This window comes from Dipteris shenzhenensis, chromosome 23, assembly GCF_047967505.1.
Source record: "Dipteris shenzhenensis isolate YYH24624 ecotype China chromosome 23, Dip_SZ_1.0, whole genome shotgun sequence".
NCBI lineage: Eukaryota > Viridiplantae > Streptophyta > Polypodiopsida > Gleicheniales > Dipteridaceae > Dipteris > Dipteris shenzhenensis.
Window position 1 is genome coordinate 26767242 of NC_141618.1, and position 18810 is coordinate 26786051.

Genomic DNA, 18810 nt, shown 5'->3' on the forward strand with positions numbered 1-18810 from the left:
ATCAACTTCTCTCGTTCCTTCTCCACAGCACGTTGAACTTGGCCATAGATAGATCTTTCCAAATCTTGCTTGCTTTCAGCAAGCTTCTAGATTGATTCTTCCAATTCATGTCGCTCCAAGTCTAGTGAATGTGCTTTGTCATTGAGTTCTTTGTTTTGCAATTGGAGATCTTGCATACTATTATGCATTGCCACAATAGTAATATTTCCCAATTGTGCAAGTTCTTCTACTTGGGCTCTCTGCATCTCGCTTGCTTGCATAGCCAATGTCTAAGAATGGTCCAATCGATTGCAATAACTGAGCAATCTAGCATGTCCCTTGCCAACAAACCAAACAACATCATGCACTATATGAAAAGGAGGACTCTTTTGGGTGGCAGGGTCTAAAGGATAGAAGTTTCCATCCACCCAAAGGTCAAGATGCTTCTTCCCTTGCAATCGAGCACACTTTGAGGAGTTTCACTATATCCCAAAAAACATGTGCTTGCATATTCTGCCTCCACTTGTAGGTTCACATGGTACTTGTTAGATATGTCCTCAAATGGTGCCATGAGTACTTAAAGAGAGGTATCAGTGATGCAGGCTAAAATGTAGGGGAGAGCTGGCAAAGATGGAGCAGTGAGAGGGAGAGAGTAGCAAGGAAGAGGGAGGAGGAGAAGCAGATGAGGGCAAGAGGAAGAGGAGGAGAAGAGTAGGGCGACAGGTGTAGAAGGGAGGCAAGGAGATGTTGTAGAAGGGAGGAGGAGGGGAGGGATTTTGCAGGAGGGAGGAGCAGAGGAGAGGGATCTTGGGTGGCTCGAGAAGGAGGGGAGAGGAAGGAGGGAGGAGGAGCCAGAAGAAGGAGGAGGAGCCAGAAAGAGGAGGAGGGGAGAGGGAGGAGGGAGGAGGAGGAGCAAGACGGAGGAGGGGAGAGGAGGAGGAAGGGGGAGGGTGGGAGAGGGAGAGGGAGAGGGAGGAGGAGGAGGGAGGGAGGGAGGGAGGGAGGGAGAGAGTGGGAGGGAGGGAGAAAGAGAGAGAGAGAGAGGGACGAAGGGAGATTCGAAATTTGAAATTAAAATTTCAAAAAGTGGCCCCCTCCCCTCATTGATGGGGGGAGAGGTGGGCTCAAATGTGGGCTTAACCCACCTAGGTTGGGCTACTAGTTAGGCCTCTTTGGGACCCTCCAAGCCCCTTGCATTAGCCCACTAAGAATTCCCTAATCCATTCCTTATGAGGCCCTTTCGAGACCCCAATTCTCCCCTAATGGTTTTGGAGACAAAGCAAGTAATTGACCAAAGGTGATATGAGCTTCCTTTTCTTCAAGGTCTGACAACAAGTCATAGCTTCCAATGCTTTGTCTTAAAGGAAAGTCTAACTAACTAATTCTCCTTCTAGATGCCTTCTTTTTCTTACTACAGCATTCCTCTTCCTGATGTTCCTCATCTACTTCTTTCTTGCTTTCTTCTTCTTCTTTTGCTTTACCATGCCCCTGTTTAGCCATCATTACCTCTCTTTCCTCATCACTTGAAGAAGCGTCTAACAAGGATAGTTGTTTTTCTTCTTTCTTTCTCAATCTAGGACACTCAGGGCTATAGTGACCTTTTTCATTACATTCATAGTAAGTGACCCCACTCTTATCTTGAGGCTTATCCTCACTCTTTGGTGCTCTAGGTTGTCATCCATTAACCAAATGCAATTTCAAATCAGCAAGCTCTATCATCAATTGGGAGATATTATGATCTAAGTCAGAGGACTTTGGTACCTGAGGAGTGCCCATTACCTCCACCTTAGAAGTTGAAGCTGTTGAAGACACAAAAGAGGATTCGATCTTTAGAGAAGCTTCTTTTTTGGTTGCAATGCAAAGTCCCTCCACGTATGTTGTTGGATCTTTACTCATTACTTTCGAGCAAAGACGAGGCCCCAAAGCCATAACAAATTTGCTCATCTTTAAGTGCTCCATCCCTACGAGACTTTGAGGTGCCAATGATGCTCACAAAGCTGCCCTTTCATACTGTGTCCATAAAGTTTCATATCAGATTGCCAATGCAGAGACCATCTCACCCTCTCCTTGATAGAACCGGTCCAACTACAACATCAAAGCATTTGGCGACTCCACTGCCCCAAATCTCTACTTCATTCTAGCCACCACTTGGTCTCAATCCTCCTTGGTAGAGTCCGGCTAGGTTTCATGCCAACTCAAGGCTACACCTTTAAGAAAATCAGGCAAAATCTCCACCCGATCCTTCATGGACCACCCAAAAAGCTGGCATCCTCGAACAAAATCCCAAAGATAAGACTCCGGGTCTTCCCCTTGGGTCCATCGAAATCGAAACACTAGAATCTTCACCATGATGAAACACAAAAAGGAAACACCAAGATCCAAATAATATCCCACACAAGATCCAAATAAGATCCCACAGAGCCTTAGTATACCAAGATCCAAATAATATCCCAAAGAAGATCCAAAGAAGATCCCACAAAGCCTTAGTATACCAAGACCAACTTATTGTGCATAACCACTTGTTGAAAATCCTCCACAATGTGATCCTCAACAAAATCTTCAAAAATAAGTGACCAACCAGCAACATGAAAACATTGTGTATACATGCATTCAAGAATCACGCTTGTCACAATTGGAAGTGCACATAACAGCCTCAAGATATTGTATTCTTCATCATTTGCATAGCAAAAGAAGTTGAAAGGATTGAGAATCACCACTCCATTGTTATAGTCAAAAACTACCCAAAGACTCAATTCTTCTTCACATCAAGTTGCCAGTGCATGGAACAATCCCCAATCTATCATTGTGCTTGCTGACAGCATTGTTGATTCACCAACATATTCAAGAGTGCAAACATAAAGGATATGATCATGATGACCGTGCGAATAGCTTGAGCATCACCTTCACAATCTTCTAGTTCTCTTAAATGGGCTGCAATCACTTCTAATGGAGTTCTTCCAGACATCTTCACATTAAAAAAAGCATGCCTATACTAGGCATAAAATGCAATCAAGTACACCTGAGACTATTTAGTAAGGTGGGATGAATCCAATACCAAACGTACCCAGCATCTCCACCAAAGTTGGGGGTAATAAACTTCATGAACCTCTTCACTTCCTATTGCTTTTGAACTGAGTGATAGATATATTTATCACTAGGAAAGGGACATTAAAAATAAGCTTTTATACCAAGAGACCACACCATACTTTTCTCCCTTGGATGAGAATGAATATGGTAACATCCCAAGTGATGTTGTACTCAAGCATAGGGAGAAGGAAAGGATCAGCAGAGGCCATAATCTCAATAAGTTGGTCTATACTAAAGAGAAGAGCAATACGTTAGTGAAAGAAGATCTTGTGGCTTAACATGACATGAACTGATATATATCAAGGAGTTTGATGGGGATGATTGGGTCAGATGGGTAGGTTCCGGGGAAACATTGCACCTCCTTCATAGATACCTTTACAATTAGCTCAAAACACTCTCGAAAATATCATAAGACATAGAGACCCATAACTTTCAGCAAAGACATGATATCAAATATTCAAACACATATTAAGAGGCGCCTTGAAATGGGCTTCGCTTTGATATAATTTCATAAGAAATAGAGAAGCGGTCAAAAAGATATGGGCAGTTTACTGGATGGGGGTAAAAACTATCCGAAAAAGAAACAATCACACACAGAGAGTCATAGATTTCAGGTTTGACATCTAATACAATAACTAAAAACATAAATGATGCTCCTTGAAGAGAGCTTTGATCTGATATAAGTTGAGTATAAGTTTCATCAAAATCGGACTACCGGGCAAAAATTTATGAGCAAAACACTGATAGGGGGTCATACTGTCATAAAAACTACCCTCCACCCATGCTAATTTTGCCTAAGTAGGACGCTCCCTCAAGACTCCACCTTCATCAACGATCAACCATTCATAGATTTTGCCTAGAAGAGGGTAAGTAACTCCCTTGGTGGCTCAAGAAATGGATGGACCATGTGTGTGCAATGAGCAGCCGAATAGAAAGAACTTTTAAGGCTTTGAAAGAAAGAAAAGCAAAGAGAGACTCAAGAGAGGGAATACGAAGTGATCTCCATTGTCAATAGAGTGAGACTCCACTCCAATGCAACTCAAAATACTATAAACACAAGGGAGAAGAAGAGGTTTCATATGTACAAGAGGGAGCGAAAGCTCCAAGACTACTCATAGAGAGAGAATGAAGTAGAGAGAGATGGACTCAAGAGTCTACATAAGAGAATATCTACAAGAGGGAGAGACGACATGGAAGAGGCTTGAGGAGACTAGAGCTAAAGCAACATGAGGCCTAATGGTGGAAGAGATGATGAACAAGGGAGAGGAGGGCTCCTTTTATAGAGATTTTGTCACCCTCCTTCACCCATTTACAATTGCTACCTATAGATTCCTTTCCCCATCAATCACATAGGCCCGTATGTCACCATCCATGTCCTTTTCAACTACTCTTGCCATGTTTCCCATCAAAATATGATCAAGACTCTTAAAATATTGAGAAAGTCAAGAGTCTCCCCACATGGAGCACATACGTACCCTCTCTTTTCCATATGTCCACATCCTCCTTATTCCACATAGGAATTCTAGAAGCATTCCTTTTGACTCCACACTCCTCCACATGCCTTCCACATGCTTGGCATGTGGCCTCTCTTATATTATTGGAACACATGGATATGAGCCCACCTTTTTATATGACTCACTCTTCCTATTTTCTAAAAAAACTCCATAATATCCCATACAAATAACTCTCACCCCATACCAAGGTATTTATCATTCATACACATGGTATTTACAATGATACATTCCACTCATTCTTTCAATCCCATACAATATCTTAGAAAATAGAAATAAGCGAGAGTCGCTAGGCTATCACTTGATACTCAAACTCTTGTCAAACATAGAGAAAAACAATACCAATTCCAAATTAAAAAATATCTTTTGGCATCACAGTATCCCACTACATGCATCTGCTTCCATCTTCAATACTCTTTCTAGCAATTGTGTCTTATCATGTACTCCATAATGTCAATGGACTCCTCATCATGGAAGTGGTCATGCTCAAAATGTGCCATGTAGGACTGGCGATAGCCACACAAACAACCATGGCATGACATTGTCCATCAAATAGGAGCACATTTCTTCATCACTTTGCATCTCAAACTTTGGAAGCACTCTCTAGGTTCCAGCTGGGTTTCTACAAATACAAGGAGTCATCCAAAATAATAGTATTGGCTGCTAACAAGTGAGTGAAGTTGTTCCAGATGGTCAACAAAATTTTGTACAAGGAGTCATCCAAAATAATAGTATTGGTTGCCGACAAGTGAGTGAAGTTGTTCGAGATGGTCGGCAAGTCCTTGAATAGAACAGGCTTCAGAGTCAACAATTTTCCTTTAGAATCCAGCATTGTGACAATCTTCCTATGCCAGGATTGTTATCTTTCAAAATAGTTCGGCAAAGCATGTGCTTAGGATGTTGGTTACTTTTGTTCTTCTAGTTGTGCTCCAAATAAAAAAGTCGAACCATGCCAAACAAAATTCCAAGAAGGCAGCAGCATCTTTATGATGAATAAACACGGTCTGTCCCATGCACCCACCATGGCTTTCCATCAAGTGTGCATAGGATGGGGGTACATCGCCATGATATGACTCAACAACCTTCACTAGTAGGCCATTCAAATCTAAGATTACAACTCTTCTTTTTTTATGAGAGGCACTGGTACCACTATCAATGGAATCACTAGAGGTGGAGGTAGGGATAGGAGCTACAGGTGATCCATCAAAGGGATTTCTACAGGTCCCGAAGGCTTTGGCTTCAGTCTTTCCAATATGTCCAGACACCTCTTCTGAATCCAATCCCTTTTTTTTTCTTCCCTCCTCTGTTGCCTCTTCTACCTCCTGGCGATATGTTTTTGGCGTGCTTTCTTTTCATGGTAGCTGCTGATGTGGATGGCCAACTACAAGATTGCTTCCCTTTCTACCACATACATCAAATCTTGGACCATATTTTCTAGCTAAAATACATCTAGATAGATAAAATGATAGGTTTAAGTACAAGATTCCAATAGTCAATCACATTTTAAATACAGTTTTCATAAATAGTATATCTAGACAAAAATTAAATACAGGTTTAAGTCCAAAATTTAAGATATATTTTAAATACAAATTTAAGAATACATGTTGAAATACCTATTCTAACTATTCTGGAATCATTCAAATTTGGGAATTTTAGATTGAAGGACACTTGAACAACTCAAATCATTGAAATTGACATTGATGGTGAGCTAGTTCAACTCTTACTACATACAAGACAAGCTCAATGACAAATAAATCCACTACAGTGTGCTAACACTCTCAATTGAAAGCACATGTAAAGCAGAGATAGAATTTCAATTGTGTAACCAAAAAATCATACAACTTCCAGTGATAGAATTGCAAAATGCTTCAAATTGATAAACTTTGCATAGATCCATACAAGTCTGAGAATACTGAGATTTTGTCAAAGCTCTTGATATTGAGCATGCCCAATAATAGATACAATGTAAGCTATAAGTCTTCACCGCCCATAGGGCCATTTAGGGCTACAACTTCTTGCAAGCTCTGGGCTTTAAGTGGGGACCATGTGAGGGAGTTGTTTTTGCATTTGGACTAGTAGCACTACCTTGTGGAGGCATTGATGTGCTCTACTTTTCTACCGGGACATCTGCCATCTAGGGCTACAACTTCTTGCAAGCTCTGAGCTTTAAGTGGGAACCATGTGAGGAAGTTGTTTTTGCTTTTGGACCAGTAGCACTACCTCTTAGAGGCATCGGTGTGCTCTGCTTTTCTATCAGGACATCTACAGGCTTGGCACTGGAGCTTGTAGCAACTACATGACTTTTTTCCTTTGGCTCCCTACTGGCGGTGGATGGACAAAAGCAGTAGAGCCTAACCTGCCTTCACAGCCACCCTCATCCATGTTTAAAACACCCGAACAACACTATCACAAGGCCAAAGGCATTCATTCAACATCCTTCTCTCTACACACTTCTAAACACAACTCAGACTCTGGTTACATTCTTCGAGAAGCCACACAACTTCAAACAAAACCACTGGGCTATACAGCTCAAGTCAAGCTCTCCAACTGATTGAGCTCAAGCTCACAAAACATTCAGATTCTTACTGCATCCAATCCCACAATTCATCATACATCCATCTAGAAGCTCCTTATGAACTAAAGGAAATCTTACATGCACTACGCTCCCATATCACAGCTCAGCACCCTTGGCAATCTTGATATTCCGCCTGGCAAGGTCTCTCTGCTTTCAACCTGCATCTAATGCAATCCCATGCTCTCTTTACAACACTCCCGGCACCTTCTTCATGCAATTCCATCAAGAAAAAGATGACCTCTTCCAAAATCCTACCAAGGTGTTCCTATAGTAGTCCTCTTCCTCTCTCAAAATTTAAAATCATATCGAGGCAGCTTCTCTTACTCTGACAACCAAGCTCCATGGTCTCCTCTTCGTGTAACCTTCCTGTGAGCTCACAATGCTCCTTTCTGGATCACCGCGCTCCTCTCCTCCATCACTCACCTCTCGTTGTGAGTGGTCACGACCCCAACTCACAGAACCTCCGACCACTTCTAAACAATCGTGATGTTCCTTCAAGCGAGTCGCCTCTAATAACTCAAGCTTCCAGCTCCTTTGCGAGTTCATTGAACAACCGAGCTTCCCTTCTTGCCCTTCCCTCACACACCTCCTCGCCCATCGACAGAAGCCTCCACGAGCCTCCTATTAGAATCCCATCGCCCAATGTTCACCCTGCTACACAGTAACGACGCCATAGCCATGCTTGTCCATCTCGCCAAGCCTCAATACTCCATAGCCATCTTCAAAACCATAGTCTATGCTCTTAAATTACCTGCTCTGCCTCTATGCAAGGACTCCCTACAACCGTGTGTAACCCTTTCTCTCACGAAATTCGCCTCATCTGTGGTCCTCCCACACTCCTTCACTGCACTCCAGCCCACGATCTCCTCCGCCCCTCAAAGATCCCCTCTTGTCACGAATCCTTCACCCAAGTAGTAGCTCCTTCCCCCGTGCACATTCTTGGCTTCCCTCCAGACTCTGTAGTCTGCAATCGCATCGCCACAGCTACCCTCTCCCTTGCTCCAGAGCTCACGAAGCTCCCATTGCCTCTGGTCCCCCTGTGCCTACACTATCACTCTTTCTCTGAGCCTCTCCGTTTCCAAGGTCCCTCAGCCCGTATATTGGCGACTCCCTGCATGCTACGAGCCTCCCTACCTCCACGGAGCACACCCCCTATAGTAGCAATGCGCTCCCCTACTAGTTCCTTCTCCCACACCTTACGTACCTCCTTCCTATCCTTCACATGAAGCTACCAGCACCGTGGCTTCATTTGTCCTCACAGAGCACCCAGAGATCAGCTGCGCCAAGGCATGTAATCGGAGATTCACCCCTCCGTCACGCACGTATTCTTCCCCGTCTGCTCCCTGTCGCTCATAGACTCTCGAATGTCTCATAGCCCTTCTATTCTCGAAAGCTTACCACCTTGATTACCTCTGTCCAGCCATCATCTGGCTTCTCCTGCGCAACCCTTCCCTGCTTAGCAGCTCATGTCGACCCCCGAACTTTAGAAGCTATCCCCTTCAGAGCTCTCCTTCTTGTCTCTCCCATCGAGAAGAGCCTCCTCTACTCCAGCGAGAGCCCCCTCTGTTGTCCATGAACTCCTTCTAAAGTAGTCCTTCACATAGCATGCCAGCATCGTCGTCGAGAAGCTTCCTCTTCCTCCTCATGTAGCCACCTGCATGCATGCTTTTTTGATTATAGCCACGTCACCTTTTGCTTTTTCACCACTCTCCCCCTTCCCTTCAAACTTTGCACCAAGGTCATGGATGCCCAAAATCCCATTCTTTAACACACCAATGCATGCTAGAAGCACTTAGCACCATATTGCCCATGCTGCCACATATGGTGAGCACCATTCCAACATAATGGATTTTCAAGACAACCATAAAAAAAAAATGCTCATGCCCTTCCCTCACACACCTCCTCGCCCATCGACAGAAAGGATTCTGGACAACTATGAAGGAGTGCATGTCATCCCACAACAAAACCTTGTCACACTCTGGCCATGCTCTGGATTAGCTTGGTGCTCCTTCACTGCACTTCATTATCTCCCAGAGTCCCTGTAGAAGCGTATTCCATCTCAAAAGTATATCATTAATGTGGATTCCGTCATGAGGGTGTCCACATCTCATTTCCACAACCAACTAGCTATGTACATAGCTATGCATTCACCCAGCAACATGCAACAAGTGAAAAATATTTTTCCATTTTTATCCACATAGCGGCTCCACTCTTGGTCTCTGGGGTTCTTCTACACCTTAAGAGATGTGAAGTCACAGACTATAAATTTTAGGCACATGTTCATCTTTCGACTCTAAAATTACTGAAAAGCCAAAACTATCTCACTTTTCTCCAATCTGTCTATCTTTCATTTCTATGCTCTTTTACCAACAAAACTCTATAGCAATAGGTCATCCTCCTCTATAGAGACATCCTGCTCTGAAGGTTCATCCTCCCCTATAGGGAATTTGTCTTTCTCTTTCTATTCAACTGGAGGGGAATTCCCCTTTCCACTACTGTGCATTTCAGTGACATCCTTCTTCCCTATGAAGGAGTCAAGCAGAGACAAATGGTCACACTCAGACCGTTCTATGACAAACTTGCGTGAGACATTTGTTGCCCTAAAAGTAACAATAGTCAAGTGACTGAATGTTAACAAGACTTAAATGCATGAAATAGTCTCTAAGAGTGTTTATGTTATTTGCAACTCTTGTTTGAGGTCTAATAGTGCTCGACTAGTCCTACTTCATGTTGTAATTATGCTTTTTAGCGCAAGTTAGTATTCAATTAGTGTATCATAGTGCTCTAATAGAGCTTTCTACATTTTAGTACTCTAACAGTGCTCAATTAGTACTTACTAGAGTCCCAGTACCTATTAGTCCTCTAATAGTGGTGAAATAGTGCTTGTTAGTGATCTAATAGTGCTCTAATAGTTCTTCTTAGTGCACTTATAATTGGTCTGATCTATGCTAGAACTTACTAGAGTTCCAATACCTGTTAGTCCTCTAATAGTGCTATAATAGTGTTGTAATAGTGTCCTCCAAGGCTATGCTATAACTTGATATAGTCCAAGTGCCTAGTACTACTCTATTAGTGCTCTAATAGTGCTATAATAGTGCTTGTTAGTGCACTATTAGTGTTTATTAGAGCTATGCTAGAACTTCTTAAGAGTTCAAGTACATGTTAGTCCTCTAATAGTGCTCTAATAGTGTTGTAATAGTGTCCTCCAAGGCTATGTTATAACTTGATATAGTCCAAGTGCCTAGTACTACTATATTAGTGCTCTAATAGTGCTATAATAGTGCTTGTTAGTGCACTCACTACAAGGCATAGGCCCTTTTCTGACAAAAATATCGATGCTTTTTACATTTTAAAAAAAAATTTACGAGCGCAGATGTTGTTATTCGAGTCGTTAAAAGCGTCGAAAAAGAACGGTCGCTATAAAGCGTCGCTATATAGTGACGTTGATAATCGTCACTATATAGTGACACTGAGAATCGTTGCTATATAGTGACGATTAATAGAACTTTAAAAAAATCATTAGTGGGGCTAAACAAGGCCATAGCAAGCCCTGTTTTGCCCCACTAATGCTTTTATTTTTATAAATACAAAAAAAAGATTTTAATTACAAAATTTCCCTTGCGAAAAGGGTGATACAAAGTCGGTCAAATGAAATGATCGAGCAACAAAAGCATATACATGTTGAACATATACAACATTGTTTGTTACAAAATTACCCTTTCAAAAAGGGTGATACAAAATCGCTCAAATGAGCAGATATACAAAATGACATACATGGCGAAGTATATGCAAACTGCTACTACTACTACTACTACTACTGATTCGAATCATCCTCATTGTCCTTGTCCTCATCCTCATCTTGTTTGCCTGATCCTTGGTCCTCATGAGTTGTGCCTTCTCCCTGATCCTCGTCCGTGTGTCTGATCCCTGGCCCTACTGATCGCTCACCTCCAGTGATGGGACACTCGAGCTTTGACCCTAAGAGTGAACCATATAAATTGAAAATTAGATTGGAACTTAAAGAATAAAACAATTTAAAAAGTGAGATTACAAGTAGGAGTAGACTTATACCATGCGAGCAGCCACCTTAGCCTAATCGACCGTCACTCCCATTGCCTCTTGCTCAATAAACCATGGCTTTGTTCCTATGCGAAACGCGCATCACTTCTCTGCATCTGTAGGAAGACGACCCATCGTAGCTTACTGTGGATCCAATTTACGAGAGTTAGAGTTAGATAAAGTGCATGTAATATGTAGTAAAACAAATAGAACAATACATTAAATGAGAAGAAGTAGACTTACCACGGTTGCCTCGAATGCCAATCTCCACCTGCACCAAAGTGCGAAGTACCTACGATTTCTAGCCGTCTCTTCACAGCCCTCCTCTGACCCTCAAACATTTCAAGATGGTCCCTATTCTGCTTCTTGAAGAACTTCCAATCAGCTTTGTCTGCCCAGCTGGGTTTAGCCATCCCCTTTGCGATGGAAGTATGCAAGGTTGATCTACGATGCTTCAAGACCAAACCCATGCGCTCTCGCATATAATTCTCATTAAACTCCCAATTTGGCAGGTTAGGGTATGTTTGTTTTGATTCATCGATGACGGCCTGCTTCTTTTGGTCATCTTGATACCTCCAATCGGTAGCAATGCTACTCTTGAAGTGATGGCTCATCAACCGCCTCATGGTGGCCATCACTGCTTTGTCCTTTCTATCTTCTATTATCTCTCCAACAGCCGTGATTTGATAGGAGAGGTCCTCGTATGGGTAAGGAGGACTGATGGTAGTGGCAGAGTCAGAGTGAGTGGAAGCTGTCCGAGCACTTCCGGAGCGAGGAGTAGTAGTGGGAGTAGGAGAGAGCAAGTGACTTGACTGATACTGTGTCTCCAGACCAAGTGGAGGCCTGTAGGGATGTGAGTGTGCTGACTCGTCTACATCTCCCGAGTCAGCACAACATAAGCGACCCCTCCTACTCTTCCTTCCCTTACGAGAGGCATGCATAGGTGATGACCCCTTGGTCGAAGGGGCATGACGGGGCGGCTGGATAGTAGGTCCAACCATCGGTGTAGGGGAGGAAATTGCTGAGGTCCTCTTCATACCGATGATTAGCACCCCGCACATGCTAAACATCGGTAATTAAACATTGCAATAGGATCCATGTGTAGTAGTGACTTAGTGTTGGTCAAAGCTACACTAGAACTTCTCAAGAGTTCAACTATATGTTAGTCCTATAATAGTGCTCTAATAGTGTTGTAATAGTATTCTCCATGGCTATGCTATAACTTGATATAGTCCAAGTGCTTGGTACTACTATAATAGTGCTCTAATAGTGATCTATTAGTGCTTGTTAGTGCACTATTAGTGTTGGTCAGAGCTACACTAGAACTTCTCAAGGGTTCAAGTACATGTTAGTCCTCTAATAGTGCTCTAATAGTGTTCTCCAAGGCTATGCTAGAGTCACACTAGAACTTCTCAAGAGTTCAAGTACATGTTAGTCCTCTAATAGTGCTATAATAGTGTTTTAATAGTGTTCTCCAAGGCTATCCCAAAACTTGATATAGTCCCAGTGCTTGGCACTACTGTAATAGTGCTTGTTAGTGCACAATTACTACTAGTCAAAGCTAAGCTAGAACTTCTTAAGAGTTCCAGTACATGTTATTTCTCTAATAATGGTGTGCTACTACTGTAATAAATACTATAAGTGCTATGCTAGAGCTCTAAACAATGGCCAAGGTAGTGTTGGTGAAAACTTACCTCCAAGGATGATTAAAGCATGTAGTTATGTGGTGGTTGATGTGCAAGATCAATTATTCATTGTCCACAACCCGGATGCACACACTCTTGCTCGATGGTGCATAACTATGCAAAGCAAAATAGGGTACGGGTGTTTGCATGTTAGCATGCAAACACCCTATACCTCATCATCGTGGCCAACACAAGAACCATAAACTATCAAAGGGATTGGAATCCTAGTGGCTTGTTGAGCATGGTAGAGGAGGCTACAGAGTTGTAGAGGCTCTGCTCTGCAAATGTTGGACCATCTTCCGATAAAACTCTACATGCACCAGTGGAAGGTCCTCCCAGTGGGACAATACTAGAGGAAGGTCCTCCCTTTTGGGGGATCAAAAAAGCTCCATCATAATTTTTGCTCAAAATGGACACCATTTTTAAGCCATACAGAGAATTCATCTTTGTGTATATTCATGATATTTTAATTTTTAGTGTCAGGTAGAACGCTTAAATGCCTATGGATTGACAATGGTGGAGAGTATCTCTCTCATGACTTACAGCATTTCTATGATACACATGGGATTAAGAGGGAGCTCACATCCCCTCGTACTCCAGAGCAAAATCGAGTTGCAGAAAAGATGAATCGTACCATTCAAGAAAGGTTGTAATGCATGCTTGCAAGTCTTTTTGGTGGTTTTTGGGCTGAGGCAATGAAGACTGTAGTGCATGTGATCAATAGATCACCTAGTAAGAGTTTGGATGGTGGTATTCCTGAAGAGGCATGGAGTGGCAAGAAGCCTTCTTACTCTCATTTGCGTATATTTGGGTGTGAGGCATATGCACATGTGCCGAAAGAGCTTCGAAAGAAGCTAGATCCTAAGTCTAGGAAATGCATCTTTCTGGGTTATGGTGAAAGTGGAGAGATGGGCTATCATCTCTGGGATCCAGAAGCAAAGAAGATCATACACAGCCATGATGTAGTCTTCAATGAAAAGAAGATGCATAAGACACGCATGAGGGATGTGGAAATGAGGAGAATCACTTTCCAGGACGTGAATCCACCTGCATATGTTGATAGACAACAAGCTGTCCATGCACCAAATGTGCAAGAAATGGTACCAACAAGTACTCCCATAGGTATACTATCAAGGGTAAATGATGGATCATCTATTGTGGAAATGATGAGCCAAATGTGGCTGATATGCAGGTGGGACAGTAAACTAAAATGCTCTTGAGCAAAATCATCTAGAGTGTCTAGGCCGCCTGATAGGTTTGTTCCAGGAGTAGACTATGTAATGCTTACTGATTGCAAGGAGCCTTCTTGCTACAGAGAGGCTATGATGCGTGAGGATCAACACAAGTGGGAGTATGCTATGCAATCAGAGATGAGTTCACTTATGAAGAATAAGACTTGGGACTTGGTTTCTTTGCCACATGGAAAGAAAGCATTGCCATGTAAATGGGTCTACAAAATGAAGGTCATAGATGATGATGTGCCTAGATACAAGGCCTGTTTGGTCGCTAAAGGGTTCAAGCAAGAGAAGGGTGTGGACTTTGTCTCCATTGTAAAGATGACCACACTTAGATGCATGCTTGGACTAGTGGCATCAGAGGATATGGAGCTTATGCAGATGGATGTCAAGACAGCTTTCTTGCATGGGGATTTGCATGAGGAAATTTACATGGTGCAGCCGGAAGGCTTTGAAGAAAAGGGAAAAGGGCAAAGAGCATTTAGTTTGCAAGCTGAAGAAGAGTCTCTATGGTCTTGAGCAAGAACCTAGAGAATGGTATCAGACATCTGATGCTTTTGGTTTTAGAAGGAGTGAAATTGATCACTGCCCCTACACCAAAAGGGCTAAGGATAATAGCCTGATAATCCTAGCACTATATGTGGATGATATGCTATTGGCTAACAAGAATACTTATGAGCTAGATGCCTTAAAGGCCAAGTTGCATGAGGCCTTTGATATGAAGGATTTGGGACTTACACGTCATATTCTTGGTATGCCCATCACGCGTGATCGGAGTAGGAAACTCCTTTGGCTTTCACAAAAGGAGTATGTTAGAAAAGTATTGCAGCATTTCAATATGGAGGGGGGGAAGTCAGTGAGTACTCCATTGCCTCCATATGTGAAACTGAGTCATACAGATAGTCCCAAATCAGATGAGGAAAGGCCCATGATGGCAAAGGATCCTTATGCATCAGCGGTTGGGAGTTTTATGTATGCTATGATAGCTACTAGACCAGACATTGCATTTGCAGTGGGAGTTGTTAGCCGGTATATGGCTAATCCAGGAAAGAGGCATTGGGAGGCAGTTAAGTGCATCATGAGGTACATGAAGGGTACCAAGGAGATGTGCATCTGCTTTGGTAAAGGAGACATGCGTGTACTTGGGTACACAGATTCAGACTATGCAAGGCATGTGGATAGTAGGAGATCCACTTCTGGTTATATGTTCACCTTTGCAAGTAGTGCAATGTCGTGGATGTTTTGTCCACAGAAGTGCATTGCTTTGTCTACCACAGAGGCTGAGTATGTTGCAGCCATAGAGGGCTGCAAGGAGGCTATATGGCTTGATCAGCTAGTGGGAGATTTGGGGATTCATATAGGTGTACCGACATTGCATAGTGATTCCATGAGTGCTATTCAGCTAGCACGGAATCCGGTCTTTCATGCAAAGACCAAACACATTGAGGTCAAGTACCATTTCATCAGGGAGGTACTTGAGGACAAGCGCGTAGAGCTTGTCAAGGTTCATACGGATGATAACCCTGCAAATATGATGACGAAGAGTCTACCTAGTCAGCGGTTTGAGTATTGTCATGTATTGATGGACATTGGATAATATGCTCACTGGTTGTTCTCCCTTAAAGGCACATTGTCCTTTAAGTGGGAGGTTGTGGGGGTTAAAGGTCACTGTGCCTTTACTCCGGTTATGTACAATACTCAAACACATATATAAATGAATGAAAAAGAAGATTAGGGTGGTTCTGCACCAACCAAAACTTGTGTAGCTCTCTGTTTCTCTCTCTCCCTCTTCCATTCTTACTTCCGTTGAGAGCACTCTCACCTTTAAATTCCTACAACTCCTATTGATTGGGAACATTAGGAATAACCGGTTCTTATTCAACTCTAGTAATGAACTCCCAGTAGCCTTTTCCCTTAAGGAAATTCGTCATTCTAAACTTCCATGCTTGGAAGTTGTTCTTGTCAAGCTTTTCAGTGACTATCTATGAAAGAGAGCACCAGATGCCATTACAGAACACTGCAAAAATATTATGTGACTGCAAAAAACACAACTTTTGCCTCACAAGGGCAAATCTGCAAAATTGACAAAAGTGGTATTTGAACACACAGTCACTTCCTAGTGACGATTTTGCATCAACAGGTAATAAAAATGATTCTATCACTCCTAATATCTCTGCGCACAGGCATATGATGCAATTTCTTTGGCAACTTTTCATCGACTTGCGGAACAGTGGTCGCACATCAAAAAATAGGGCACTTTTTTGAGTGCCTACAAAAAACTTCCGCCATCAAAATGGGCCCAGAAATGGCATACACTACTCTCTCGCCACACCGCAAAGGGTGTCCCAATCTGAGACAGTGCACTCTTGCACTTTCCGGCTGTGCTACCTGTAGAGATTGGCTCCCAAACTCAAAAAAGGAAAGCAACACTGATCCTCTTACCAAGACACCATGAACTTGGTTTGCTTTCTTGAGCTCCTTACAATAAACCAAGCTCTAATACCATGTGAAGAGAGTGGGAGGGAAGTAAGGAGTCTCACTTGTAGCTTTCTCACATACACAATGGGGGAACACACACAAAGGTGGAGGCTGAAAACACTTTTCCTCTTCTTAGTTGTAAAAGCCAAAAGAATCTCTCTTAGTACAAAAGGAATAGGTGAACCCTATATGTGGGTCTCAAACCAAACTCAGCTAACCTAGGTGGCATACTAACTGAGCCACTAACTAGAGTACATAAAGATAGCTATCATCCAGCTATGATTCATGGGCAGTGTACCAACTGCATCAGTGGCTAACAAGTCGGTGACATAAATGCACAACGGTCACCCTGGCATATCACGAGTGGAACAGCTTGATATCTCAACACCGTGAGGCATCTTATGTTGAGAGAGTTTTCCATCGAGAGAGAGTCAAGCTCTTTCTTCATCATGCAAGCCCTTGCTCAGTCAAGGAACAAGCCCTCTCCTTGAGGCAATTTCATTCTATCTCTAGCTCTCATCGTAGAGCTCTTTCTCCTCTAGGATTCGGTTTAGAAAGCTCATCATTTTGAGCTATGGAGAGAGAGATATGGTCATTTTCATGTTGAGGTTTCTTCTATGAGAAACATAGATGAACTGTTTGGAGAGATTGCTAAGGTTCTCTTGAGAGAAAGATTCAGGTCTGTTGTTTCTCTTGGGCAATTGGCCTGGGCCGGCTGTAGCTACTACATCAGAGTGGAATTCTGAGATGAAGATAAAAGAAGGGAAGGAGCACCCATGACTTGTGCTGCGGCAGAGCTTCGATCCATGTATCTAAGCTTCAAAGCCCATGGGAATGTAGCTAACCTCCATTCTTGAGCTTCTCCAATTCAAAGACTCCATGCTTCAAAGACTCACAATGAGTCCTTCCGAACATGCTTCTCAGCTCCTTCTACTCCAACAAACAGGGCTTGGATGACTTGTAGACCATAGTGCCTATGCTCATGCACTCCACTAATAGCTATAGCTACCAACTCCAAATGAGGCTCCCACAATGGGCAAGCTCCATAACGAACTACAACAACTATCCTCAGGCAAGCGGCTACTACAAGAGTGATGCTCCTACCATGGGCTCCTTATGCGACTCTGTGCTAGCCAGCAGCTGAATCCTTATGTCAATCCCTCGACTCTAGTAAGGCAAACTTGGGCTGCTCCAACAGCACTACGAGTGCCACCTCCAAGGCATTAGTTTAGTGGCACAACAACTCCTCCATAAATCGACAAGCCTCACACAACAAGCTTCTCCAACAAAAGCACGACCAATCTCAACAAAGGCCACGACCCAGTAGTAGATGACAAGGCCAAGTCTCCACTTTGAGCAGCCAGCCAAGATGCTCCAGTGACACCCCTCCAGTGACTCATGTAGCAAGCCTCTGAACGACGTGCATGCAAGTTTGCATAGTAGTGGATTAATTCCAATGGCCTCTTACTCTCTTGAACATGTCTAGGAAATGGTTTCCTTGCCTATTTTCCAAATTGACAGGCTTCACATACCTTATGCATTTCTGCAACCTTGAACTTAGGCAATACTGCAACAATATTTTGGGCCTGCATTAATTTAAGTCGCTTTACATTAACATGACCAATGCGTCTATGCCAGATATCAATATCTACAACTACATCGGTCCCATGTGCAAACATTATTGCACTCAATTCAGGCATGTCCGCATCCAACATAAACATCCTGCCCTTCTTCTTCCCTTTCGCTATCAAGCGATCTTTATTTTTCACATCCTCAACAGAGAATCCATGAGGATTAAATCTGACTTGCAAGCCCTTGCTCAAGCATTTGACCAATAGAAACCAAGTTCTTGGTGATATTCGAGACATGAAATACATCAGACAGGTATTTCTTTTTTCCATCCTACATAGACAAAGGAATTTTACCAATCTGCACAATAGGATGTGCATTATCATCACCAGTCTCCACAAATCCTAGTCTTTCCATTTTCCTTGCATCTTGCATCCATTCTGCATGACCTATCATGTGGTTTGATGCACGTGAGTCAATATACCACACATCATTGCTTTCTTCTGCACTTGTCACAGAATTGGTCATGTGTTGCACCATCAACAGATGCTCATTTCTGTCATCACCCTGTCTACTAGAGGATGCATAATTGCCTTGCTACAATTTTCCAATCATGATGTCATTCTGCTTTT